Here is a 27,789-nt window from a genome sequence, read left to right on the forward strand (position 1 = left end):
TGGCCAAAGTACTCATTAACGTTAAGGAAAAAATGGCTCACTGACTTCTCATGACAAATTAAGGTTTCTTCTTCCAAAATAAATAATACATAATTCACACATAGTAGAAGTGATAAAGACCACAACATAAATCCAATTTCAAAGTGGGGGGAAAAAAGCATGTAATTGTGGTTAAAAAAAAAAAACTCATCTAAAATTAACAAAGAGTCAGCAATTAACTTCATTCATTAATTTATCTACCTAGCCAACATTTACTGAACATACACTATGAGCAAAATACTAATCCAGACACTAGAGAGCTCCTGATACATGAAACAGTAAGCATAAACCTTCAAGTATAATTTAAATTACATAAAATTACATTAAGATAAATGTTATAAAAAGACATGTGACTATGACAGAGATCTTCATTCAATTAAAAATGAAGAAGTATGCTGCACTGGCTTTGAGTGACAGCCTATAACCTTTCGATTTAAAAATATACATTTCTAAGAATCTTTAAAACTTTTTGTCTTTTTTTCTACACTGTCTTTAATCTAAATGTTATTTGCAACATATGACTTAAACCAAGGGCCTAGAAAGTAAATAAACACAGCACGGAATGTTTCAACAGACAGCTACCTTTGGCAGTACTGGCGACTGTCAAAGATTAAACCAGTCATGTGCACTGATGCATTATGCTTCATCCAGACTCAACAACTGTACACTTCTTCCTGTCACCATGTTCTCCTGTTGGTTAAAAAAATAAGTCGGATTTCTTCTTCCAGCTTCATGAGCACATTATGTCAAGCTCAAAAAGTCAATCTCAGTGACCTCACCATCTGCCATGATCTCTTGTCAGACTCAGACAATGCAACTCCCACAGATGGTCTCAAAAAGGAAGCCCCTTTCCTTTCCAATCACAACTTAGCAGCTGTGGGTACAAAGCCTTTTAAATTGGTACAACATTAATCAAAATATAAGGAGGAAAGCAAAAATAATTATGAATACATTTACTGAACTAACATCTCTTGAATCGAGATTTGCAGACTTTCTAACACTGCTGAAAAGGATGTTCCTAAAAATTAAAATTTCAGCAAAACAAGCTGAAAAGAAGACAAAGCATACTTAAATGGGAAATGGTAGTAATTTTAAATATATGCTCATGTTTCAAAGTTTGGAAAATATACACAACAATAAAACAGGTAACAAATAGCAGCTATAATTCCATCTCTGAAATCCAACTACAGAGTTGCTTTTGATGTAACTTTCTTCAGTATTCTCTCTTTTTGCACTCTAACTTTTGATAAAGGGGATTAATTAGAAGATACTTTCACAGGAAGTGACAGTATACAACTTTTTTCTTAGGTGATGAGCCTATCTAAGTGATTCACATATATTCTCTCACTCAATTCATACTGCAACTCTATCAGATAAATGTCTACTGTTCACATTTTACAAATGGCAAAACTAGGCTTTAAAAAGCTGAATTAATTTGCCCAGTTAACCAGCTGTGCAAACGGCAATGCCAGAATACCAACCCAGGATCTCAGCCCAGTGGACATATTCTAAACTACTATGCTACTTTATAAAATATATTTTACCTTGAAAACATGACAAAATAAGTAATTATCACAATAAATCCATATAAAGAAGGATAACTTACTTTACCAAAATAATTCTTTTCATACAGGACAAATCATACGTCATTGGGTCAAGTTTTTCCCCTTTTTTAAAGGTTCTTTCTATTTCTAAATTTCAATATGAAATCTACAATTCTTTATTCTTCTGATTAGGTAGTAAACTTCCTCCCTTTTACAGCTATATAATATTCCTTTACGTTGTGTACGCTGTAACTTATACCACCAGTCCTCTGCTGATGGGCAATTAGATTTCCTACATTTTTATACTGGTGACATCGATCACACTGTAATGACTCGGTCCTCAGTGCCTCATCTGCTCACTTCATCAGCTTTGTGCTGAACCACTTTCCCACACCCTTCTCTCATCTACGTCCACTGGCCTTCCTGTCTGTTCCTCAAAGGCACGCTTCTCCTGTCTCTGAGCCTCTGCCTGCTGTTCTCGCTGCCTGGAGTTTTTCCCAGGTATTAAGAGAAGACTCTTGAGAGTCCCTTGAACTGCAAGGAAATCCAACCAATCCATTCTGAAGGAGATCAGCCCTGGGATTTCTTTGGAAAGAATGATGCTAAAGCTGAAACTCCAGTACTCTGGCCACCTCATGCGAAGAGTTGATTCATTGGAAAAGACTCTGATGCTGGGAGGGATTGGGGGCAGGAGGAGGAGGGGACAACAGAGGATGAGATGGCATCACCGACTCGACGGACGTTGAGTCTGAGTGAACTCCGGGAGCTGGTGATGGACAGGGAGGCCTGGCGTGCTGCGATTCATGGGGTCGCAAAAGGCGGACACGACTGAGCGACCAAACTGAACTGAATTGAAGTCTCCTTCCTTCAGATCTCTCAAATGTCACTTTCTCTGGGCAACTGTAATTCTCCCACTACAGAGACTGGGTTAGGGGTCTCTACTTAATAATGCTCCCCTACTTTCTCCTTTCCAAGGACACATCTGGTTGTCATTATCTATTTATTTGTGTGATAATCAGATTGTGGGCCATCTCTACAACTAAAGGGTGAATCACATGAGGGCAGGGACCCTCTGTCTTTTCACTTATCATACATCCAGTGTCTGACACCTGGTTGGAACCCAAGAAATATTTGTTTTGTGTTTGCTTTTTAAGTAATATTCTACCCAGTGCTCTGTGGTGATCTAAATGGGAATGAAATCTAAAATAGAGAGGAGATACACACACACATAAACACACACACACACACACACACACACACACACACACACATATGGCTGATTCACTTTGCTGTACAGCAGAAAACAACACAACATTGTAAAGCAACTATACACCAATAAAAATTAACAATAAAATAGTAAGTTTCAAAAAAGTAATAGTCATTAAATTATGTACTTGGTATTTTATTTATTTTCATGCTTATAAAAATATGATAATCTCATTTAGTATGATCTGGCAGCAGAAAATGGGAAGACACAAACGCTGAGCGTGTTCACACATCCAGAAGAGCAGAATGTTGGTCACTCTCCTATCATGAAGTGTTTTGGGGTTGGCATTATACCTGTGTTCACTAATTCCAAAAAATGCTATGGGAAAAGTTTTTATAATAGAATGTATTTAATTTCACTGGTGTTGAAGGTGAAAAGAACAGTAGCCAAGAGGGAAATTTAAAAAGAATTATTTACTAAAAGCTGCTCTTCTAAGGAACCATCAACATCTTACACTTTAAAAAAAAAAAAGATAATTGTTTTAATGCTCATTATTCACTTTTTAAACTGGGGTATGGTTGCGTTACAATGTTGAGTTAGTCTCCTCTGCACAACAAAGTGAACCAGCTATATGTACACACACATCTTTCCCTCTTGGACCTCCCTCACAACCCGCATCATTGCTCATTCTTTTAATTGAAAAAAAAAAATTCTGTCTGGGTGTACATAAGCTTTTACCCAGGACTCTCCACAACGGTAAAAACTAGTTAACACTACAAGCAATCAATAACAACTTTTAACAGCTTCTACATAAGTGCAGGGAAATACTGAATAGTGTTATCTGAGCACTACTCATTTGGTTCACTTATTCAACAAATACTGACAGCTTGCTGCATGTCAAACAATAGGCTGAGCATTAAAGATGCTTCGAGAAACAGTGACAGTCTCTGCCTTCATGGAGCCTACATTTTAATTCTAAAGGCAGACATTCAGCAATGAACTCCTCAATTAACTATGTGATGACAATATACTATAAGCAGTGCTACAGAAGCAAAGGTACAGAGGAAGCACGAACACTAAGGGTCTGGAACCCTGGTGGTTTTAGGGAAGATTCCTCTGAGGAAGTTTGAACTAAGCTCAACAAACAAATGGAACAAACCAATGGCAGAGAAGGGGACTCACAGGCAGAGGGTGCAAACATTACCGGAAAATGCTCAGAGGAAGAAAAACAGATGGCTAGTTCAAGGAGCTGAAGGAAGACCTATGTACCTGAAAACAAAGGGCAAGACGGAACAAGATGGAGAGATACGGCTGGAAGCCCAATCATGCAGGATATTACTTTTTATTTCCTTTTTAATTAAATTAGTGGGAGGCCAGACTTCCATGGTGGTTAAGAATTCACCTGCCAATGCTGGGGACACGGGGTCAACCCCTGGTCTGGGAGGGTCCCAAATCCTGCAGAGCAACTAAGCATGTGTTCCGCAACAAGAGAAGCCACTGCAGTGAAAAGCCTGTGCACTAGAACTGAAGAGTGGCCCCCGCTCACAGCAACTAGAGAAAGCCAAGCAGAGCAACAAAGACCCAGCGCAGGCTAAAATAAATAAACACAAACATAAATTAATGGAAGCCTTGGGAAAATTGTAAGAGCTAAAACATCTGAACCAGGGATATTATGCTACATTTACTAAAGATTAAGTAAAAATTATGTGCTTTCTAATTTTTATAAACCGGCAATATCACATACGACAATCTGTAATTCTTTGGAAACCGAAATACTCATTTCTTGACTACGCCTGGTAAGTATATATTCATCATCCACAATTCAATTATCTAACAAGCACCTTATTCTGCTGGAGTAAAACTCAAAGTTCAGAAAGAAGCAAAAAAAAGCCCACTGCTCTCAAATTAGCTTTTACGAACCTAGTAACTCAAGGACATAGGCCTTGCTTCACCTGCTTGATTTTATTTAACATAAAATTCCTACGAAATTTGCTTATCTCAATTTTCAGGCTTCAAGCCAACTATACTCGGTAGAAAGGATGCACGTAACAGGCACAAATGGGCTAGGCCTATAGACAAGTACATTAAGTAACTGACAGCTGGCAGATTAATAGTAAGGAAAAGTAGACATATTATTACATTTTGACAAGTAAATTCACTGAAACAGAATCCCTTCCTCATTCCCTGGCAAAACTGAATTAATGATATGTTCTTATCTGGAACCTTGTAAGCTTCCACAATAAAACCGAAGGGATACTTTTGTTTCAAATATTTTCACAGGTAACATTTATTATTTGTTCTTAATTACTGAAAACAGAAGTCTAAGAAAACTTATTTCTGCCCTGTCCAAAGAAGCAACATCAGAGATTACCCAAATTTAGAACAACATCACGTTTCAAGATCCTGCCAAAAATCTAATAGAAAGGCTCTTTAATCAAGTGGTGTACTAGCCAAATTTTAAAACATTATTCAGTTTATGCACAATGACTGCATGGATTAGATCCATGTTACCAATATGCTCTTTAGCAAAGCCCTGTTTCCAGATAACTGTAGCTCCAGATAAGTAATACAACTGTTAATATGTATCCTTAACTTGATACATCACAATAGGCTAGATAAGGTTTTAAAACATCATTTGGGAATTCATGTAATTTACATATACAGTATTGTACAAAAAACTATTTCAGCATAAAACGTTCAACTCACCCAAGAGACCAATAAGAAAAGAAAAATGGAGCCAAACAAAAAGAAGCAACTGGTGAAGAAAACAGCACAGTTTCTAAACCTTTTTAAGTTTTTCTTACGTGTATTTGTGCTGATTCCCCTAAAAAACACAATGTTTTTTCCTAAATGTTTACCAATCCCATTTTACTTTATCTTTTGGCCATGACATGGCATGATCTTAGTTCCTCAACCTACTGGCATTAGGGTGAGCCCTAACCCAATATGACTCTTGTTCTTAAAAGAGAAAAGATAAAAGACACAACAGGAAGTTGGCCAGATGAAGAGAGAGGTAAAGACTGGATGCATGCTGTCACAGTTAGAAATGCCCGGGAGACCAGAAGCTGAAAAAGGCAAGGAAGGCGCCTTCCTTTGGTATCAGAGGGAGGGTGGTCCCGCTACCACCTCGACATCTAGTGTGCAGAACAGTGAGAGAATCAATTCCTGTTGCTATAAGCCACCCAGTGTGAGGCACTTTTTTATGGCAGCCCTAAAAAACTAATAGGTTTTACGCGTTTACCGGTGTAGTCATTCCTAGAATTTTTGTTTGGTTGGTTTTAGGGATTTTTTAATCTGATTTTTATTCTGGCTCTCCGTATCATCCAAGCTTTTTGTACATATGGATTTCTTTTGATTAATTTTATATAGCATGATATAACTGAATTTTCTCTAAAAAAAAAAAAAAAATTTTGTTTTTTGTTGGCTGCACCCAGCTTAGTTGCACTATGTGGGATCTAGTTCCCTGACCCCAACCCCCTGCACTGGGAGCACAGAGGAACCCTGCAGATCCCCTGCATTAACCACCGGACCACGAGGGAAGTCCCTGAATTCTCTTTCTGTCTGTAGTAGTTTTTCAGTTGACTCTTCTGGGTTTTTCAGATATACAACCATATGAAAATAGGGACTGTTTCAAGTCTGCACAACAACAGAATAAGCCATCGCTCTCTCAGAGTAGAAATCTCTCCCTCAACTTCCCACAAAGATATAAAATAAACAAGGAGAATAAATAAAACCACAACAGAACCCATGCCTCAACCTTAACATTACCAGAAGACAGAGATCACAAAAATATTCAAATTACCTATAAGTAGAGGGAAAAAAGGAATAAATTCCATAAGAAATCCAACTGCCTACCTTCTGCAAGCCTGTGGATGCAGAGAGTGAGTAAGAGGAGGTGAAAAAGAATCCATGAAAAACAGCACACTCGACCAGGCGACTTAGAGGAAGCACAAACAAAATGACCCCAAGGAAGAGTAAAACAGTAAAAGCAAACATAGTGAACACAAGTTAGGACTTGATAGTTCATAGCCCTAGTGATGTGGAAGTATCTAGAAACTTCTGGATCAACTGCGGTACCCTCTGAGAAACCGCTTCTGGAGGAGTATTAGGTATACAGATGCAAAAGAAGAGATGGTATCTCTTGGAGACAAGGAAATGAGTGGGAAGACGGGAGTAACAGGCAGGAAATTAAGGACCCTGCAGAAAAGAAATGGAAACACATACCAAGCCTTTCTCTACCCTTCTTCCTGATCAACAGCACAAGTTCCTAAAAGATACTGAGAAGGAAAGGGAAGAGTGACAGAACTCTCAAACAAGGAACTCTATCCACAAAGCGCAGACACCACTACACACCAAGTGCTAGAAGTCAGCAAAACACAAACGAAAGCTTTCGTGTCAATGGTTTTCTCCCTACAAATCAACTATGAAGTTGGAAAAAACTGTAACATCCATCTACTTTTGAATTCAGTTCAGTTCAGTTCAGTCGCTCAGTCGTGGCCAACTCTTTGCAAACCCATGGAGTGCAGCACGCCAGGCTTTCCTGTCTGTTACCAACTCCCAGAGCTTGCTCAAACTCACATCCATCGAGTCAGTGATGCCATTCAACCATCTCATCCTCTGTCGTCCCCCCTTCTCCTCCTGCCTTCAATTTTTCCCAGCATCAGGGACTTTTCCAAGGAGTCAATTCTTTGCATCAGGTGGCCAAAGTATTGGAGTTCCAGCTTCAGCATCAGTCCTTCCAGTAAATATTCAGGACTGATTTCCTTTAGGATGGACTGGTTGAATCTCCTTGCTGTCTAAGAGACTCTCAACAGTCTTCTTCAACACCACACTTCATATCATCAATTCTTTTGTGCTCAGCTTTCTTTATAGTCCAACTCTCACATCCATATGTGACTACTAGAAAACCATACCTTTGACTAGACGGACCTTGGTCGGCAAAGTAATGTGCCTGCTTTTTAATATGCTGTCTAGGTTGGCCATAGCTTTTCTTTCAAGGAGCAAGCGTCTTTTAATTTCATGCCTGCAGTCACCATCTGCAGTGATTTCAGAGCTCCCAAAAATAAAGTCTGTAACTGTCTTCATTGTTTCCCCATCTATTTGCCATGAAGTGATGGGACTGGATGCCATGATCTTCATTTTCTGAATGCTGAGTTTTAAGCCAGCTTTTTTCACTCTCCTCTTTCCCTTTCTTCAAGAGGCTCTTTAGTTCTTTGCTTTCTGCCATAAGGGTGGTGACATCTGCATATCTGAGGTTATTGATCAAAAAAGATTTTACAGATGTTAAAAAGAAAGCCCCTAAGTCAGAAATAATAAAAAAAAAGTATCAAAATAGACAAAACCAAAGATAGGGATGTAATGAAGTTCATGGTAAATATCATTAACACTGCTGTATATTATATATGCAAGTTGTCAAGAGAGTAAATCCTAAGACTTCTCATCACAAGGAAAAGTACTTTAAAAAATCTTTTTTATATTTCCTTAACATTGTATCTATATGAGATGATGGATGACTATATAAGACTAAACTTACTGTGGTAATCATTTCGTGATGTATGTAAGTCAAACCATTTTGCTGTGTACCTTAAACTTATATAGCAGTGTATGTTAATTACATCTCAATAAAACTGGAATAAAAAATGGCAAAGATATTAAATGCAGTTGACTGTAGTAAACTGCAGGAAAAATCATCTCATAAAATCATTGAAAAATGAAAGCTAAATTATATGGCACACGGAGGGGAACAGATTTTAATGAAAACTAATAAAGGATGTTGAAGGTAAGGAGAAAAACAATAAAGAGAATAAAAATGAAATTAAGAAACAAAATAATCAGAGAGAAACTGGCTGACGAGACGGCAGGCAAAAGTGACAGAACATCACTGGTGTCCCTGACGAAGAAACTCAAAGCAATGAATCAGCACTAAAGCCATGAAACAAGAAAACTTCCCAGAAATAAAAGACCCGAATCTACATGTTTAAAAGGCCTACCAGATACTTAGGAAAACTGACCCAGAACGAGCAACTATAACACATATCCTTGTAATACTGTTTAAAGGAAAAAAGAAAAAAACAAAACACTCTAGTGCATTCAGACAAAAAGATAAATAATCTACAAAGGCAAGGGAAGTAGACCATACCAAACGACTCAAAGACAATATATAAAGCAAGAAAACAGTATTTTCAAGAAATGTAAAGAGAATAAAATGTGAACCAAGGACTCCAAGTTCCAGGGACATCAAAAAACAACTTTGGGGATAAGCTCCTTGATACTGGTCTTGGCAATAATTTTTTTCGACCTGATGCCAAAAGCAAAGGCAACAAAAGCAAAAATAAACAAGTGTGACTATACCAGACTAAAAACTTTACAAAGCAAAGGAAATCATCATTTTACAAATCATTTATCTGGTAAATTAATGTCTAAAATATATAAAGAACACACACAATTCAGGGACTTTCCCGGTGGTCCACTGGTTAAGAATCTGCCTTGCAACGCACAGGGCACAGGTTCGATCCCTGGTCAGGGAATTAAGATTCCCACATGCCTCAGAGCAACTAAACCCAGGTGTCACAACTAGAAAGTGTGTGTTGCAACGAGATCCTCATGATGCAACGAAGACCCCGACTGCCGCAACTAAGACTGCACAGAACCAAATTAAAAAAAAGAACTCATACAATAGCAAAAAAAAAAAAAAAAAAAAAAATCCAAGTAACCAGATTAAAAAACAGGCAAAGAAGACACACAAACGATCAAGAGGTATACAAAAAGTTGCTCAACAATACCAGACATCAAGGAAATGCAAATCAAAACCAAAACGAGGTTATCACCTCACACCTGTTACAACAACCTACTATCTAAGTGTTGGCAAGGATGTAGAGAAAAAAGAACCCTCATGTACTGTTGATGGGAATGTAAATTGGTGCAGTCCCTATGGAAAACGGCATGAAGGTTCCTCAAAAAAATTAAAAATAGAACTACCATATGATCAGCAATTCCACTTCTGGGTATGTGTCTGAAGGTAGCAAAATAACTCTCTCGAAGAGATATCTGCACCCCCATGTTCACTGCAGCATTATTTATAACAACCAAGACGTGGAAACAAACTAAGGGGACACTGAGGGATGAACGGAGAAATAAAATCTGGCACAGACACAATGGAATATCATTCAACCATAAAAAAGAAAGAACTCCCGTCATTTGCAATAACACAGATGCACTGTCAGAGTATTCTCCTAAGCAAAATAAATCAAAGAGAAAGACATATACTGTACGATCTCACTTAGGTCTCGAATCTTAAAAAAAAACTGGACTCATAGAAAAAGAGAGCAGATTAATGGCTGCTGGAGGACAGTGGGAAGGGGAAATTGGATGAAGGTGGTCAAAGGCACAAACTTCTAGTTATAAGACAAATAAGTTCAGGGATATAATGTACCGCATGGTGACTACACTTAACACTCTTTGCGTATCTGAAATCTGCTTAAAAGAGTACATCTTAAAGTCCTCATCACAAGAATTACATGCTTTTACTTCTATGAACTGATAAACTGATATGTGGTTGTCATTTTGCAACATAAACTTGTATATTGTGCACCATTACACTCACACAATGTTATACGTCAATTCGGATCATGAACGTTCAGTCGCTCAGCCGTGTCCAACTTTTCGTGACCCCATGGACCACAGCACGCCAGGCTTCCCGGTCAATCACCAACTCCCGGAGTCTACTCACACTCATCTCCATTGAGTTGGTGACGCCATCCAATCATCGCATCCTCTGTCATTCCCTTCTCCTCCTGCCTTCAATCTTTCCCAGCATCAGGGTCTTTTCAAATGAGTCAGCTCTTCATATCAGGTGGCCAAAGTATTGCAGTTTCAGCTTCAACATCAGTCCTTCCAATGAACACCCAGGACTGATATCCTTTAGGATGTACTGCTTGGATCTCCTTGCAGTCCAAGAGACTCTAAAGAGTCTTCTCCAACAACACATTTCAAAAGCATCAATTCTGCGGTGCTCATCTTTCATTATAGTCCAACTCTCATATCCATACATGACGACTAGAAAAACCATAGCCTTGACGAGATGGACCTTTGTTGGCAAAGTAGTGTCTCTGTTTTTTAATATGCTATCTAGGTTGGTCATAACTTTCCTTCCAAGGAGCAAGTGTCTTTTAACTTCATGGCTTCAGTCATCACCTGCAGTGATTTTGGAGCCAAAAAAAATAAAGTCTCTGTTTCCCCATCTATTTGCCACGAAGTGATGGGACCGGATGCCATGATCTTAGTTTTCTGAATGCTGAGTTTTAAGCTGGTTTTTTCACTCTCCTCTTTCCCTTTCATCAAGAGGCTCTTTAGTTCTTCTTTGTTTTCTGCTATAAGGGTGGTGTCATCTGCATATCTGACATTATTGACATTTCTCCCGGCAATCTTGATTCCAGTTTGTTCTTCATCCAGCCCAGCATTTCGCATGATGTACTCTGCATATAAGTTAAATAAGCAGGGTGACAATATACGGCCTTGACATACTCCTTTCCTGATTTGGAACCAGTCTGTTGTTTCATGTCCAGTCCTAACTGTTGTTTCTTGACCTGCATACAGATTTCTCAGGAGGCAGGTCATGTGGTCTGGTACTCCCATCTCTTTCAGAATTTTCCACAGTTTGTTGTGATCCACAAAGTCAAAGGCCTTGGCATAGTCAATAAAGCAAAGGTAGATTTTTTTTCTGGAACTCTCTTGCTTTTTTTATGATCCAGCAGATGTTAGCAATTTGATCTCTGGTTCCTCTGCCTTTTCTAAATCCAGCTTGAACATCTGGAAGTTCACAGTTCACGTACTGTTGAAGCCTGGCTTCGAGAATTTTGAGCATTACTTTGCTAGCGTGTGAGATGAGTGCCGCTGTGTAGCAGATTTAACATTCTCTGACATTTCCTTCCTTTGGAATTGGAATGAAAACTGACCTTTTCCAGTCCTGTGGCCACTGCTGAGTTTTCCAAATTTGCTGGCATATTGAGTGCAGCACTTTCACAGCATCATCTTTCAGGATTTGGAATAGCTCAACTGGAATTCCATCACCTCCACTAGCTTTGTTCGTAGTGATGCTTTCTAACGCCCACTTGACTTCACATTCCAGGATGTCTGGCTCTAGGTAAGTAATCACACCATCGTGATTATCTGGGTCGTGAAGATCTTTTTTTATACAGTTCTTCTGTGTATCCTTGCCACCTCTTCTTAATATCTTCTCCTTCTGCTAGGTCCATACCATTTCTGTCCTTTATTGAGCCCATCTTTGCATGAAATGTTCCCTTGGTATCTCTGATTTTACTGAAGAGATCTCTAGTCTTTCGCATTCTGTTGTTTTCCTCTATTTCTTTGCACTGATCACTGAGGAAGGCTTTCTTATCTCTCTTTGCTATTCTTTGGAACTCTGCATTCAAATGGGTATATCTTTCCTTTACTCCTTTGCTTTTTGCTTCTCTTCCTTTCACAGCTATTTGTCAGGCCCCCTCAGACAGCCATTTTGCTTTTCTGCCTTTCTTTTTCTTAGGGATGGTCTTGATTACTCTCTCCTGTACAATGTCACAAAGCTCTGTCCATAGTTCATCAGGCACTCTGTCTATCAGATCTAGGCCCTGAAATCTATTTCTCACTTCCACTGTATAATCATAAGGGATTTGATTTAAGTCATACCTGAATGGTCTAGTGGTTTCTCCTACTTTCTTCAATTTAAGTCTGAATTTGGCAATAAGGAGTTCAGGATCTGAGCCAAGATCAGCTCCCAGTCTTGTTTTTGCTGACTGTATAGAGCTTCTCCATCTTTGGCTCCAAAGAATATAATCAATCTGACTGCGGTATTGACCATCTGGTGATGTCCATGTGTAGAGTCTTCTCTTGTGTTGTTGGAAGAGGGTGTCTGCTACAGTGCGTTCTCTTGGTAAAACTCCAATATAACTAGAAAAAAAATAGTTTGAATGGAAATACTATCAATGTGCACCCCTTCTGAACAAACTGTTGGAGAATGAGCTACATCTTTCGAAAACATGCCTGGGTAACTTTTGCAAGACAAACAGCGAACATGCTAGATATTCAATTGTAGAGGTAAAACTAAAATAAGATTGAAGTCAAACATTATCTTTTCTGCCAAAGACAAAAGAATGCAACTAGAAACTGGAAGGAGAGAGTTCCCTCGTGGCCTAGTGGTTAGGATTCAGGATTTCACTGATGTGGACTGAGTTGCTAGTCAAAGAAGTGAGATCCCTCCAGCTGTGCAGAGAGCAAAAAATTCTTAAAAACACTGGCAGGTAAGAGGAGAGAAAAGTAGGAAAGTAGAATAAGATCAGTTCAGTTCAGTTCAGTCGCTCAGTCATGTTTGACTCTTTGTGACCCCATGAATCACAGCACTCCAGGCCTCCCTGTCTATCACCAACCCCTGGAGTTCACTCAAACTCATGTCCATTGAGTCAGTGATGCCATCCAGCCATCTCATCCTCTGTAATAAGATCATTGACTGTTATATAGTTAATAGTAAGAGTCAAATGATACCATTTAAAACTGGCTGAAAAGTAAAGTAAGAGAAAAGATTAAGGGCACTATAAAAATTACTAACATAAATGATGCCATTAAAATAAAGATACATTGGTAGTTTGATAGGGATCGCATTGAATCTGTAGCTTGTGTTTGGCAGTATAGTCATTTTCACAACACTGATTATTCCTATTGGGATATCTCTCCATCTGTTTATGTCATCTTTAATTTCTTTCATAAGTGTCTTGTAGTTTCTGTGTACAGTTCTTTTGTCTCCTTAGGTAAGTTTATTCCGAGATATTTAATTCTTTTTGTTGCAATGGTGAATGGGACTGATTGCTTAATTTCTGATTTTTCATTGTTAGTATACACAAATTCAAATGATTTCTGTGTATTGATTTTGTATCCTGAAACTTTGCTAAATTCACTGATTAGCTCTAGCAACTTTTTGATACTATGTTTAGGGTTTTCTATGTACAGTATCATGTCTCTGCAAACAGTGAGAGCTTTACTTCTTTTCCGATCTGGATTCCTTTTCTTTCTTTTTCTTCTCTGATTGCTGTAGCTAGGACTTCTAGAACTATGTTGAACAATGGTGGTGAAAATGGACACCCTTATCTTGTTCCTGATCTTAGGAGGAAGGAATGCTTTCAGTTTTTCACCACTGAGAATAATACTTGCTGTAGGCTAATCATATATGGCCCTCACTATGTTGAGGTAGGTTCCTTCTATTCCCATTTTTTGAAGAGTTTTAATCATAAATGGGTGCTGAATTTTTCCAAAGTCTTTTTCTTCATCTATTGAGATTATCATATGCTTTGTATCTTTAAATTTGTGAATATGGTTTATCACATTGACTGATTTGCATATATCAAAGAATCCTTCCATGCCTGCAATAAATCCAACTTGATCATGGTGTATGAGATTTTTGCTCATTCTGAATTCTGTTTGCTAAAATTTTGTTAAAGATTTTTTCATCTGTGTTCATCAGGGATATTATATTGGCCTGCAGTTTTCTTTTTTGTGCGTTGTCTTTGTCTAGTTTTGGTATCAGGGAGATGGTGGCCTTGTAGAATGAGTTTGGAAGTGTTCCTACCTCTGCAATTTTCTAAGAGTTTTAGAAGGATAGGCATTAGCTCTTTTCTAAATGTCTGACAGAATTCTCCTGTGAAGCCATCTGGTCCTGGGCTTTTGTTTTTTGGGAGATTTTTTAATCACAGCTTCAATTTCAGTGCTTGTAATTGGGTTGTTCATAATTTCTATTTCTTCCTGGTTGAGTCTTGGAAGGCTGAACGTTTCTAAGAATCTGTCCATTTCTTCCAGGTTATCCATTTTATTGCCATATAGTTGTTCATAATAGTCTCTTATGATCCTTTGTATTTCTGCATTATCTGCTATAATCTCTCCTTTTTCATTTCTAATTTTGTTGATTTGATTCTTCTCTCTTTTTCACTTGATAAGTCTGGCTAAAGGTTTGTCAATTTTGAAATTGTCAGTTGTGAAACAAAACACTTCACAATTCACATGGAAACACAGAAGACCCTGAATAGCCAAAGTAGTCTTGAGAAAGAAGAATGGAGCTGGAGGAATCAACCTTCCTGCCCAGATTACACTACAAAGCTAGAGTCATCAAGATGGCATGATACTGGTATAAAAACAGAAATATAGACCAATAGAACAAGATAGAAAGCCCAGAAATAAACCTATGCACCTATGGGTGCCTTATTTTTGACAAAGGAGGCAAGAATATACAATAGGGCAAAGACAGCCTCTTCAATAAATGGTGCTGGGACAACTGGACAGCTACATGCAAAAGAATCAAATTAGAACACTTCCTAACACCATACACAAAGATAAACTCAAAATGGCTTAAACACCTAAATGTAAGACCAGAAACTACAAAATTCTTAGAGGAAAACATAGGCAGAACACTTGATGACATAAATCAAAGTAAGAACCTTCTACAGTAAAGGAAATAAAAACAGAAGTAAACAAGTGGGAACTGATTAAACTTAAAAGCTTTTGCACGGCAAAGGAAACTATAACCAAGGTGAACAGACAACCCTCAGAATGGGAGAAAAGGACAGCAAACGAAACAACTGACCAAGGATTAACTTCCAAAATATACAAGCAGCTCATACAACTCAATACCAGAAAAACAAACAACCCAATCAAAAAGTGGGAAAAAGAACTAAACAGACATTTCTCCAAAGAAGACATACAGATGGCTAACAAACACATGAAAAGATGCTTGCTGAACAGAGCTCGTTATTACAGAAATGCAAATCAAAACTACAATGAGCTATCACTTCACACCGGTCAGAATGGCCATCATCAAAAAGTCTACAAATAATAAATGCTGGAGAGGGTGTGGAGAAAAGGGAATCCTCTTGCCCTGTCGGAGGGGATGTAAATTGATAGAGCAACTATGGAAGATGGTATAGAGATTCCTTAAAAAACTAGGAATAAAACCACCATCAGTTGAGTTCAGTTCAGTTCACTCACTCAGTCGTGTCCGACTCTTTGCAACCCCGTGAATCGCAGCACACCAGGCCTCTCTGTCCATCATCAACTCTCGGAGTTCACTTAGACTCATATCCATTGAGTCAGTGATGCCACCCAGCCAGTGATGCCATCCAGCCATCTCTTCCTCTGTCATCCCCTTCTCCGCCTGCCCCCAATCCCTCCCAGCATCAGAGTCTTTTCCAATGAGTCAACTCTTCACATGAGGTGGCCAAAGTACTGGAGTTGTAGCTTTAGCATCATTCCTTCCACAGAAATCCCAGGGCTGATCTCCTTCAGAATGGACTGGTTGGATCTCCTTGCAGTCCAAGGGACTCTCAAGAGTCTTCTGCAAAACCACAGTTCAAAAGCATCAATTCTTTGGCACTCAGCCTTCTTCACAGCCCAACTCTCACATCCATACATGACCACAGGAAAAACCATAGCCTTGACTAGACGGACCTTAGTTGGCAAAATAATGTCTCTGCTTTTGAATATGCTGTCTAGGTTGGTCATAACTTTCCTTCCAAGGAGTAAGCGTCTTTTAATTTCATGGCTGCAGTCACCATCTGCAGTGATTTTGGAGCCCAGAAAAATAAAGTCTGACACTGTTTCTGCTGTTTCCACATCTATTTCCCATAAAGTGATGGGACGGGATGACATGATCTTCATTTTCTGAATGTTGAGCTTTAAGCTAACTTTTTCATTCTCCACTTTCACTTTCATCAAGAGGCTTTTTAGTTCCTCTTCATTTTCTGCCATAAGGGTGGTGTCATCTGCATATCTGAAGTTATTGATATTTCACCCAGCAATCTTGATTCCAGCTTGTGCTTCTTCCAGCCCAGCGTTTCTCATGATGTACTCTGCATGGAAGTTAAATAAGCAGGGTGACAATATACTGCCTTGACGCACTCCTTTTCCTATTTGGAACCAGTCTGTTGTTCCATGTCCAGTTCTAATTGACCTGCATATAGGTTTCTCAAGAGGTAGGTCAGGTGGTCTGGTATTCCCATCTCTTTCAGAATTTTCCACAGTTTATTGTGATCCACACAGTCAAAGGCTTTGGCATAGTCAATAAAGCAGACATACATGTTTTTCTGGAACTCCCTTGCTTTTCTGATGATCCAGCGGATATTGGCAATTTGATCTCTGGTTCCTCTGCCTTTTCTAAAACCAGCTTGAACATCTGGAAGTCCATGGTTCACATACTGCTAAAGCCTGGCTTGGAGAATTTTGAGCATTATTTTACTAGCGTGTGAGATGAGTGCAATTGTGCGGTAGTTTGAGCATTCTTTGGCATTGCCGTTCTTTGGGATTGGAATGAAAACTGACCTTTTCCAGTCCTGTGGCCACTGCTGAGTTTTCCAAATTTGCTGGCATACTGAGTGCAGCACTTTCACAGCATCATCTTTCAGGATTTGAAAGAGCCCAACTGGAATTCCATTACCTCCACGAGCTTTGTTCATAGTGATGCTTTCTAAGGCCCACCTGACTTCACATTACAGGATGTCTGGCTCTAGGTCAGTGATCACACCATCGTGATTATCTTGGTCATAAAGATCTTTTTTGTATAGTTCTTCTGTGTATTCTTGCCACCTCTTCTTAATATCTTCTGCTTCTGTTAGGTCCATACCATTTCTGTCCTTTATTGAGCCCATCTTCACATGAATTGTTCTCTTGGTATCCCTAATTTTCTTGAAGAGATCTCTAGTCTTTCCATTCTGTTGTTTTCCTCTATTTCTTTGCATTGATAGCTGAGGAAGGCTTTCTTATCTCTTCTTGCTGTTCTTTGGAACTCTGCATTCAGATGCTTATATCTTTCCTTTTCTCTCCTTTGCTTTTCACTTCTCTTCTTTTCACAGCTATTTGTAAGGCCTCCTCAGACAGCCACTTTGCTTTTTTGCATTTCTTTTCCATGAGGATGGTCTTGATCCCTGTCTCCTGTACAATGTCACGAACCTCCGACCATAGTTCATCAGGCACTCTATCTATCAGATCTAGTCCCTGAAATCTATTTCTCACTTCCACTGTATAATCGTAAGGGATTTGATTTAAGTCATACCTGAATGGTCTAGTGATTTTCCCTACTTTCTTCAATTTCAGTCTGAATTTGGCAATAAGGAGTTCATGATCTGAGCCACAGTCAGCTCCTGGTCTTGTTTTTGTTGACTATATAGAGCTTCTCCATCTTTGGCTGCAAAGAATAGAATCAATCTGATTTTGGTGTTGACCATCTGGTGATGTCCATGTGTAGAGTCTTCTCTGGTGTTGTTGGAAGAGGGTGTTTGCTATGATCAGTGCATTTTCTTGTCAAAACTCTGTTAGTCTTTGCCCTGCTTCATTCCGTATTCCAAGGCCAAATTTGCCTGTTACTCCAGGTGTTTCTTGACTTCCTACTTTTGCATTCCAGTCCCGTATAATGAAAAGGACATCTTTTTTGGGTGTTAGTTCTAAAAGGTCTTGGAGGTCTTCATAGAACCGTTCCACTTCAGCTTCTTCAGCGTTACTGGTTGGGGTATAGATTTGGATTACTGTGATATTGAATGGTTTGCCTGAGAAACGAAGAGAGATCATTCTGACGTTTTTGAGATTGCATCCAAGTACTGCATTTCAGACTCTTTTGTTGACTACTGATGGCTACTTCATTTCTTCTAAGGGATTCCTGCCCGCAGTAGTAGATATAATGGTCATCTGAGTTAAATTCACCCATTTCAGTCCATTTTAGTTTGCTGATTCCTAGAATGTCGACGTTCACTCTTGCCATCTCCTGTTTGACCACTTCTAATTTGCCTTGATTCATGGACCTGACATTCCAGGTTCCTATGCAATATTACTCTTTACAGCATCGGGCCTTGCTTCTATCACCAGTCACATCCACAACTGGGTATTGTTTTTGCTTTGGCTCCATCCCTTCATTCATTCTTGAGTTATTTCTCCACTGATCTCCAGGAGCATACTGGGCCCCTACTGACCTGGGGAGTTCCTCTTTCAGTATCCTATCATTTTGCCTTTTCATACTGTTCATGGGGTTCTCAAGGCAAGAATACCGAAGTGGTTTGCCATTCCCTTCTTCATTGGACCACATTCTGTCAGCCCTCTCCACCATGACCCACCCGTCTTTGGTGGCCCCATGGGCATGGCTTTGTTTCACTGAGTTGGACAAGGCTGTGGTCCTAGTGTGATTAGATTGACTAGTTTTCTGTGATTATGGTTTCAGTGTGTCTGCCCTCTGATGCCCTCTTGCAACATCTACCGTCTTATTTGGGTTTCTCTTACCTTGGAGGTGGGGTATCTCTTCACAGCTGCTCCAGCAAAGCGCAGCCGCTGCTCCTTACCTAGCAATCCCACTCCTAGGCATATACCTGAGGAAATCAAAATTGAAAAAAACACAGGCATCCCACTGTTCACTACAGCACTATTTATAATAGCTAGAACATGGAAGTAAACTAAATGTCTGTTGACAGATGAATGGATAAAGAACTTTGGTACATATGCACAATGGAATATTACTGAGCCATGAAATTAAAAGATGTTTGCTTCTTGAAAGACAAGTTATGACCAACCCAGACAGCATATTAAAAAGCACAGACATAACTTTGCCAACAAAGGTCTGTCTAGTCAAAGCTAGTTTTTCCAGTAGTCATGTATGAATGTGAGAGTTGGACTATAAAGAAAGCTGAGCACCAAGGAATTGATGGTTTTGAACTGTGGTGTTGGAGAAGACTCTTGAGAGTCCCTTGGACTGCAAGGAGATCCAACCAGTACATCCTAAAGGCAATCAGTCCTGAATATTCACTGGAAGGACTGATACTGAAGCTGAAACTTCAATATTTTGGCCACCTGATGCGAAGAACTGACTTATTGGAAAATACCCAGATGCTGGGAAAGATTGAAGGCGAGAGAAGATGGGACGACTGCCGGGGACCAGCCCCGGCTGATCCAGGGAATTCGAAGCGGGGACGGCGTCGGCGAGGATCAGGAAACAATTGCTTAATTAAACGTTAATTAAGGATATAAAGAGTAATAGAATGAGGATAGCTCAGTAGGAAAATTCAGTGGAGAAAAGAGGCTGAGATAAGGATAGCTCAGTGAGGAAATTCAGTGTAGAAAAGAGGCTGAATAATTCAGCCAGAAGGTAAGAGAAAGAACGACATGGGGAGACCAAGTTTCGGTGAACAAGGCCCGCACTTTATTTTCCAAAGTAGTTTTTATACCTTAAGTTATGCATAGAGGATAATGGGGGAAGGGGTAGAGTCAGGCAGTAAGCCAGGCTTTCTTCCTGCAAACTTATCATATGCAAAAGTTTAGGTGATTTGCATCATCTTCTGGCCCGGAGGCCTTTTTCTCTAAAGGTGATTATTCTCAAGTCAGGCGCCAGCCTCCAAAAAGCATTAGATAAAGTTGCATTCCTACAGAGCAAAGGTGTGGTGGGCTATAACAAGAAAAAGAATTAACTCAAGGGTCCCAGGTTACAAACATTAAAGCTACTACTTACACCAACTATATTAATCAATACACTGCCAGGGACACAGCAGGTAAGGGATATGGAAACTTAGCAGCAAACATTGGCCCAACAAGTGAAAATCCCTTCACCAATACAATTTCTAATCAATCTTTTAACTACTCAAAAGAATCTGTGTTTAGACAGTTTAGAACATCTCCTGCCTCTCACAGTTGGGAGGCTCTGAACAATCACATGTGGCCGGAAAAACCTATTCAGGCAGGCTAGAGGATTTCCAAAGGAGTTTGTAGGTTAAACACTGTCACACCCAGGAATTATTAACTGGAGCTGTAAGCTAACTCTTTTTTCAGAGAGGTCGTGGGGGACAGCCCCCCGTAAAGTCAGAGGTGTAGGTGAAAGCACAAAGCAGAAAGTAGGCAGACTCTGGTTTTGGGGGTAGATTGCTCGAGAATTTCCAGGGAGACTCCTGAGGCTTGATCCCGCCTTTGCGTATGCCGAGCCTCCTTCCTCATGACCTTTGTCATGGGCGGAGTTCCTCACGCTGGCTACCGGCAGTGATAGAATTCCAGTTGAGCTATTCCAGATCCTGAAAAGTGCTGCACTCAATATGCAATATGCACTCAATATGCAATATGCCGGCTCCCGGCATCTCCCCCTTTTTTATTTCTTAAAACAGCCAGATGCAGCTCAGTCGCGAGCTTTTGAATGTTCTGCCGAAGAATCCTGACAATACAAGGAAGAATGATTATGAGAAGCAAAACTAGAACTAAAGATATTAGACAGAATGTTTTTTCCAGAAATAAAGTTAGAGAAGGTGAGAAAAAAGTCATTAGCTGCTCCAGCGGTGGTAAAATCCAGTCGACAGTGTTCCAGGGCCTGTATTTGATTATGAACTTTCTCTAAGTCCAGGCCAATGTCAGAGCTGTTCCAAACACCTGAGATACGATTTTTGATTTTTTCCCATTCATAATCTGTCTCGTTTACCTTTAAAGATGTCACGCATATCCACCGGTAATCAGCGTGGCAAGACAGAGCCATTTTCACTTTTAAAGCCTGTAACTCAGTCCCAATATGCATTATTGCCTCTTCTAAGGCCTCTACTCTCATCTCCAATTTTCTATCTATAACTTTCTGTGTTGCTAGAGTTAAAGAAACATTTTTAGACATGGTATCAACATATTGGGCAGTATGCACTTGTTGAGTCAATGATATTGCTGCCACAGTAACAGAAGTAATTGCTGCTATTAAAGTTGATATTCCTAAAATAAGTAAAGCCCACAAATCGTTGTGATCACATTAAATCTTGTAGTTGTTGTAACATAGCAAGACTATAGTTAACATATCAATAAGTGGTTACATCATAAGATAAGGTGGACATTGTAACACTATAAAGGAGCAAACATTATATTGAGGGTTTAAACAAGATGAGAGCACGCATTGTTCACAAGTCACTACATTGGGTCCACCAGTGAAAGTCACATGTACATTAAGTTTTCCAGAATCATTGGTAAAGAGAAAAACATAAGGAGAGGGTAGACAAGCCAAAACAGAGTAAGTAGAATTATTTTCTGGTTGGAGTTCGCGCTGCAGCAGCCCCGTCGGTCCCGCCGGGATCTCGATGTTTATCTTGCCTCCCCTTCAGGCGGGCTCCTCTTTTGTGATCGAAGCAATGGGGGAACTGGATGTCTGGGGGTCTGCAACATGGCGAATCAACCTGTCCTGGATCTAAATTGGAGAATCTGCATCCTGTGGAAAAATACAAGCACATCCTCGACCGCTAGTTAATAATGGGTCAGGACCCTTCCATTGTCCTGAGAGGAGGTCCTTCCATTTGACTAATGGTTTTGCATTTAATTGCTCCAGGCACCAATGACGAAGCATTGCAGTAGTTCCAGCCAGATCAGTATTTAGAATATTTATTACGAAAAGAGCATGTTGCAAGATTTGATGGGGAGAACTATACTTAAACTCCCCTTCTTTTAGTTTTTGAATTTGGATTTTTAATGTTTGATGCGCTCTTTCAACAATGGCCTGTCCCTGGGGATTATAAGGGATGACAGTATTATGTTTAATTTGAAACTTTATACAAAATTCCTGAAAAGACTTAGACGCAGGAGCATTGTCAGTTTTCAGAGCTTTTAGCAGGCTCAAATATGAAAAACAAGTAAAGAGATGTTGTATTACATCTTTAATTGCTTCCCCTGTATGAGCAGTTGCAATAATAACATGAGAAAAGGTGTCTACAGTTAAAGAACAAAGGACAGTTTTCCAAATGAAGAGACATGAGTTACATCCATTTGTCAGAGTACGTTAGGTTTGAGACCGCGAGTATTAACTCCCATAGGTAGACTATTATAAACAGTGGGGCAATATAAGCAAGAACGAACTATCTCTCGAGCAGTCTCTCTGGGAATTTGGAATTGATATCTTAAAGCAGTAGTGTATTGATGATGAAGTGAGTGAGAGGCTCTGGCCTCCTCAATCACAGTAGCCACTGTATTTCTGGTTAACAAGTTAGCCAAATCATTAAAGGCATTTTAAGGGCCGGGCAATCTGGAATGAGCCCAAATGTGTCCAATGAAAAATATTTTATTTGTTTTCCAAATTTGTTGCTGTAATTTAGTTAACAAATGAAATATGGTAGTTTTATTTTCAGGCAAAACCGCAGTTTCAATGTGTGGAAACAACCTGACAATATACTGAGAATCAGAATAAAGGTTAAATTCCTCATCTGCAAACATAGCAAAAGCCTCTATGACTGCTATTTCAGCGCTTTGAGCTGAAGTTTCCTGTGTTTTTAAAACCTTTTGGTGATTTTTAGTAACTATGGAGGCTTTACCGTTTGCTGACCCATCAGTAAAAACTATCTGAGCATTTGGAATAGGAGATTGTTTACATCTGACAGGAAAAATAACTGGATGTCTGGATATAAAATTCAGCAAAACATGCGAGGGTAAATGATGCAAAAATTTTGACCAAAATAGTTTCTTATAGCAATCTGCCAATTTTCAAACATTAGAAGAGCATCAAGTTGTTCTTATTATATGGAATTACAATTTCTGATGGCTCTTTACCAAATAATTCAATGTTCCACTTTTTTCCTTTAATATCAAAGTAGCTATCAATCCTGGATAAGAAGCCACTACTTTTTTAGTTTGAGCGGAAAGATGGACCCACTCTAGGGGGCCGTTTTGCTATAAAACCAATTTTTTGTCTGGCCACCCCAATTACACCTATGGGGGTTTTAGGGCAAAGGAATTATCAAGCAGTTGTCAATTTAATTTTTAAAATTTACATTTTAACAATATAAATTTAGAGATATGTTAATTTAGGTCTAATGTTTAGTTTAGGTCTCTATAAATTTAAATAATAAATGTATAACCTCCTTATCTCATTTTGGTATACAGATATACCTAAATGCAAAATGTATTTATATATGGCAACAAGTATAAACTTATTGACATACAATATATATAAATCAATATACTTGAATTAATCTTATAATTAATATATCAATTCATATATATTACAGCAATACAACACACACACAGCCAATACCAACCAACACAAACCAATGTACTGTAATAATACATGTCACACATATATAATTATACAGCATACAGAACATATATCATCACAGCACATCAATCCATACCAATTAATATCAGCCACACACATTATATTACTGCAATATACATTTAATTATACAGTATATATATAATACATATATTGATTTATATACAAATTAAGTAAGTATAGATCTATAAATAGAATTAGGTATACCTTTATTATATTTTATTTATACCCATATCTAATCATGTCCCTGTTCAGGCGCCACTTGCCGGGGACCAGCCCCGGCTGATCCAGGGAATTCGAAGCGGGGACGGCGTCGGCGAGGATCAGGAAACAATTGCTTAATTAAACGTTAATTAAGGATATAAAGAGTAATAGAATGAGGATAGCTCAGTAGGAAAATTCAGTGGAGAAAAGAGGCTGAGATAAGGATAGCTCAGTGAGGAAATTCAGTGTAGAAAAGAGGCTGAATAATTCAGCCAGAAGGTAAGAGAAAGAACGACATGGGGAGACCAAGTTTCGGTGAACAAGGCCCGCACTTTATTTTCCAAAGTAGTTTTTATACCTTAAGTTATGCATAGAGGATAATGGGGGAAGGGGTAGAGTCAGGCAGTAAGCCAGGCTTTCTTCCTGCAAACTTATCATATGCAAAAGTTTAGGTGATTTGCATCATCTTCTGGCCCGGAGGCCTTTTTCTCTAAAGGTGATTATTCTCAAGTCAGGCGCCAGCCTCCAAAAAGCATTAGATAAAGTTGCATTCCTACAGAGCAAAGGTGTGGTGGGCTATAACAAGAAAAAGAATTAACTCAAGGGTCCCAGGTTACAAACATTAAAGCTACTACTTACACCAACTATATTAATCAATACACTGCCAGGGACACAGCAGGTAAGGGATATGGAAACTTAGCAGCAAACATTGGCCCAACAAGTGAAAATCCCTTCACCAATACAATTTCTAATCAATCTTTTAACTACTCAAAAGAATCTGTGTTTAGACAGTTTAGAACATCTCCTGCCTCTCACAGTTGGGAGGCTCTGAACAATCACATGTGGCCGGAAAAACCTATTCAGGCAGGCTAGAGGATTTCCAAAGGAGTTTGTAGGTTAAACACTGTCACACCCAGGAATTATTAACTGGAGCTGTAAGCTAACTCTTTTTTCAGAGAGGTCGTGGGGGACAGCCCCCCGTAAAGTCAGAGGTGTAGGTGAAAGCACAAAGCAGAAAGTAGGCAGACTCTGGTTTTGGGGGTAGATTGCTCGAGAATTTCCAGGGAGACTCCTGAGGCTTGATCCCGCCTTTGCGTATGCCGAGCCTCCTTCCTCATGACCTTTGTCATGGGCGGAGTTCCTCACGCTGGCTACCGGCAGTGATAGAATTCCAGTTGAGCTATTCCAGATCCTGAAAAGTGCTGCACTCAATATGCAATATGCACTCAATATGCAATATGCCGGCTCCCGGCAGACGACAGAGGATGAGATGGCTGGATGGCATCACCGACTGAATGGACATGAGTTTGAGAAAGCTCCAGGAGTTGGTGATGGACAGGGAAGCCTGGCATGCTGCAATCCGTGGGGTCCCAAAGAGTCAGACACGACTGAGAAACTGATCTGAACTGAACTGAACTGCCATAAAAAGGAAAGCATTTGAGTCCGTTCTAATGAGATGGATGAACCTAGAACCTATTATACTGAGTGAAGTTAGTCAGAAAAAGAAATATTATATTCTAACGCATATATACAGAATCTAGAAAAATGATACTGAAAAATTTATTTACAGGGCAGCAATGGAGAAACAAAGAGAATAGACTTATGGACATGGGGAGAGGTGAGGAGAGGGTGAGATGTACACAAAGAGTAACATGGAAACTTATATTACCATATGTAAAATAGATAGCCAACAGGAATTTGCTGTATGGCTCAGGAAACTCTAACAAGGGCTCTGTATCAACCTAGAGTGGTGGGATGGGGACGGAGGTTTAAAAGGGAGGGGATATATATATATATATATCTACAGCTGATTCATGTTTAGGTTTGACAGAAAACAAAATTCTGTAAAGCAATTATTGTTCAATTAAAAAAATTAATTTTTTAAATAAATAAACAAAGATACAAATGTTCCCAGGTATCAAAAGAAGTGCTTAAAAAACAAAGATAACATATAAATAGAGAAAGACAGTAAATACAACATAATACACAAAGCCCTGACAAACAGCACACAGCATTACGAGGCACAGAATATACTGCATGTACACTCTACACAGTTAACTTAATGAAGGGCTACTTACACAATTCGCTATCCATCTGAAAGAAAATACCAACCTGTCTTAAACTCATTCCTTTGAAAACAAGAGAGGAGGCCCAATGACCAGCATGCAGGAAGTTTCCTGGGAAGAGCTCTTAGGAGAAACACCTGGAAGTAAGTGAAGGAAGCTGAGGTGAGAATGGGGAGAAACTGGCCCAATGAGGGTGCAAGGAGAGCCTCAGGGAATGCTCATGGAGCTCCAGAGCTCAGACTGTCCCTAAAGGAGTTGTCCAGAGTTGTCCCTAAAGGAGTTGTCCAGAGTTGTCCCTAACGGAGGCGAGTTTGCTTGGAAACTATATCCCTGCCTCACTCAGTTAGCTCTCAGAGGATGCCTCTTAGACAGAGTGTAACCTTGGCCAATGGCAATTCCCAGAAAGGAATGCAGCTGTAAGCAACCAGCCTGTGTAAGTGGAAAACATGTAGCTCGGTGGGGAAGAGAAGGTCTATCAGAGAGTACTGTAACATCCACAACAACATATGGCAATAAAAATCCATTACAGGCCACAATGAGGATAAACCTTGCAAATGTAGCAACAGGTTAAAAAGTATATATGCAATATGATTATATTTACATAAGTTAGTTAGTCCAGTTGCTCAGTCGTGTGCAGCTCTTTGCAACCCCATGAACCACAGTACGCTAGGCCTCCCTGTCCATAATCAACTCCCGGAGTTCACCCAAACTCATGTCCATTGAGTCGGTGATGCCATCCAACCATCTCATCCTCTGTCGTCCCCTTTCCTCCTGCCCTCAATCTTTCCCAGCATTACGGTCTTTTCAAATGAGTCAGCTCTTCGCATCCGGTGGCCAAAGTTTTGGAGATTCAGCTTCAGCATCAGTCCTTCCAATGAATGCTGCTAAGTCACTTCAGTCATGTCCGACCCTGTGCGACCCCATAGATGGCAGCCCATCAGGCTTCCCCATCCCCGGGACTCTCAAGGCAAGAACACTGGAGTGGGTTGCCATTTCCTTCTCCAATGTAGGAAAGTGAAAAGTGAAAGTGAAGTTGCTCAGTCATGTCTGACTCTTTCTGATCCGTGGACTGCAGCCTACCAGGCTCCTCCATCCATGGGATTTTCCAGGCAAGAGTACTGGAGTGTGTTGCTATTGCCTTCTCCATTCCAGTGAATACTCAGGACTGGTTTCCTTTAGGATGGACTGGTTGGATCTCCTTGCACTCCAAGGGACATTCAAGAGTCTTCTCCAACACCACAGTTCAAAAGCATCAATTCTTCAGCTCTCAGCCTTCTTTATAGTCCAACTTTCACATCCAGACATGACCACTGGAAAAACCATAGCCTTGACTAGACGGACCTTTGTTAACAAAGTAATGTCTCTGCTTTTCAATATGCTGTCTAGGTTGGGCATAGCTTTCTTTCCAAAGAGTAAGCATCTTTTAATTTCATGGCTGCAATCACCATCTGGAGTGACTTTGGAGCCCAGAAAAATAAAGTCTGACACTGTTTCCCCATCTTTCTGCCATGAAGTGATGGGACCAGATGACATGATTTTAGTTTTCCTAATGTTGAGCTTTAAGTCAACTTTTTCACTCTCCTCTTTCACCACCATCAAGAGGCTCTTTAGTTCTTCTTCACTTTTTGACATAAGGGTGGTGTCATCTGCATATCTGACGTTATTGATATT

The 27,789-nt window shown here is 39.6% G+C and overlaps 1 protein-coding gene across 42 annotated transcripts in view; it reads right to left on the bottom strand.

Annotated features, from left to right (window-relative positions):
- TFDP2 (transcription factor Dp-2) overlaps nt 1-27,789 on the bottom strand; it is a 205,713-nt gene that overhangs the window by 145,964 nt on the left and 31,960 nt on the right. For 13 of the 42 annotated variants that reach the window (XM_086377579.1, XM_086377237.1, XM_086376995.1 and 10 more), the window contains exon 2: nt 26,165-26,255. The exons of 19 other annotated variants lie outside the window; for them this stretch is intronic. The gene's annotated coding sequence lies outside the window, so the exon portion shown is untranslated. Of the gene's footprint in view, nt 1-621; nt 730-12,474; nt 12,736-19,086; nt 19,173-26,164; nt 26,256-27,789 lie in introns of those variants that run through there. 10 more of the 42 variants (XM_086377407.1, XM_086377076.1, XM_086376829.1 and 7 more) reach the window with 5 other exon arrangements.

This window comes from Bos grunniens, chromosome 1, assembly GCF_055505025.1.
Source record: "Bos grunniens cultivar Pamir isolate PY7600 chromosome 1, Bosgru_T2T1.0, whole genome shotgun sequence".
Lineage (NCBI taxonomy): Eukaryota > Metazoa > Chordata > Mammalia > Artiodactyla > Bovidae > Bos > Bos grunniens.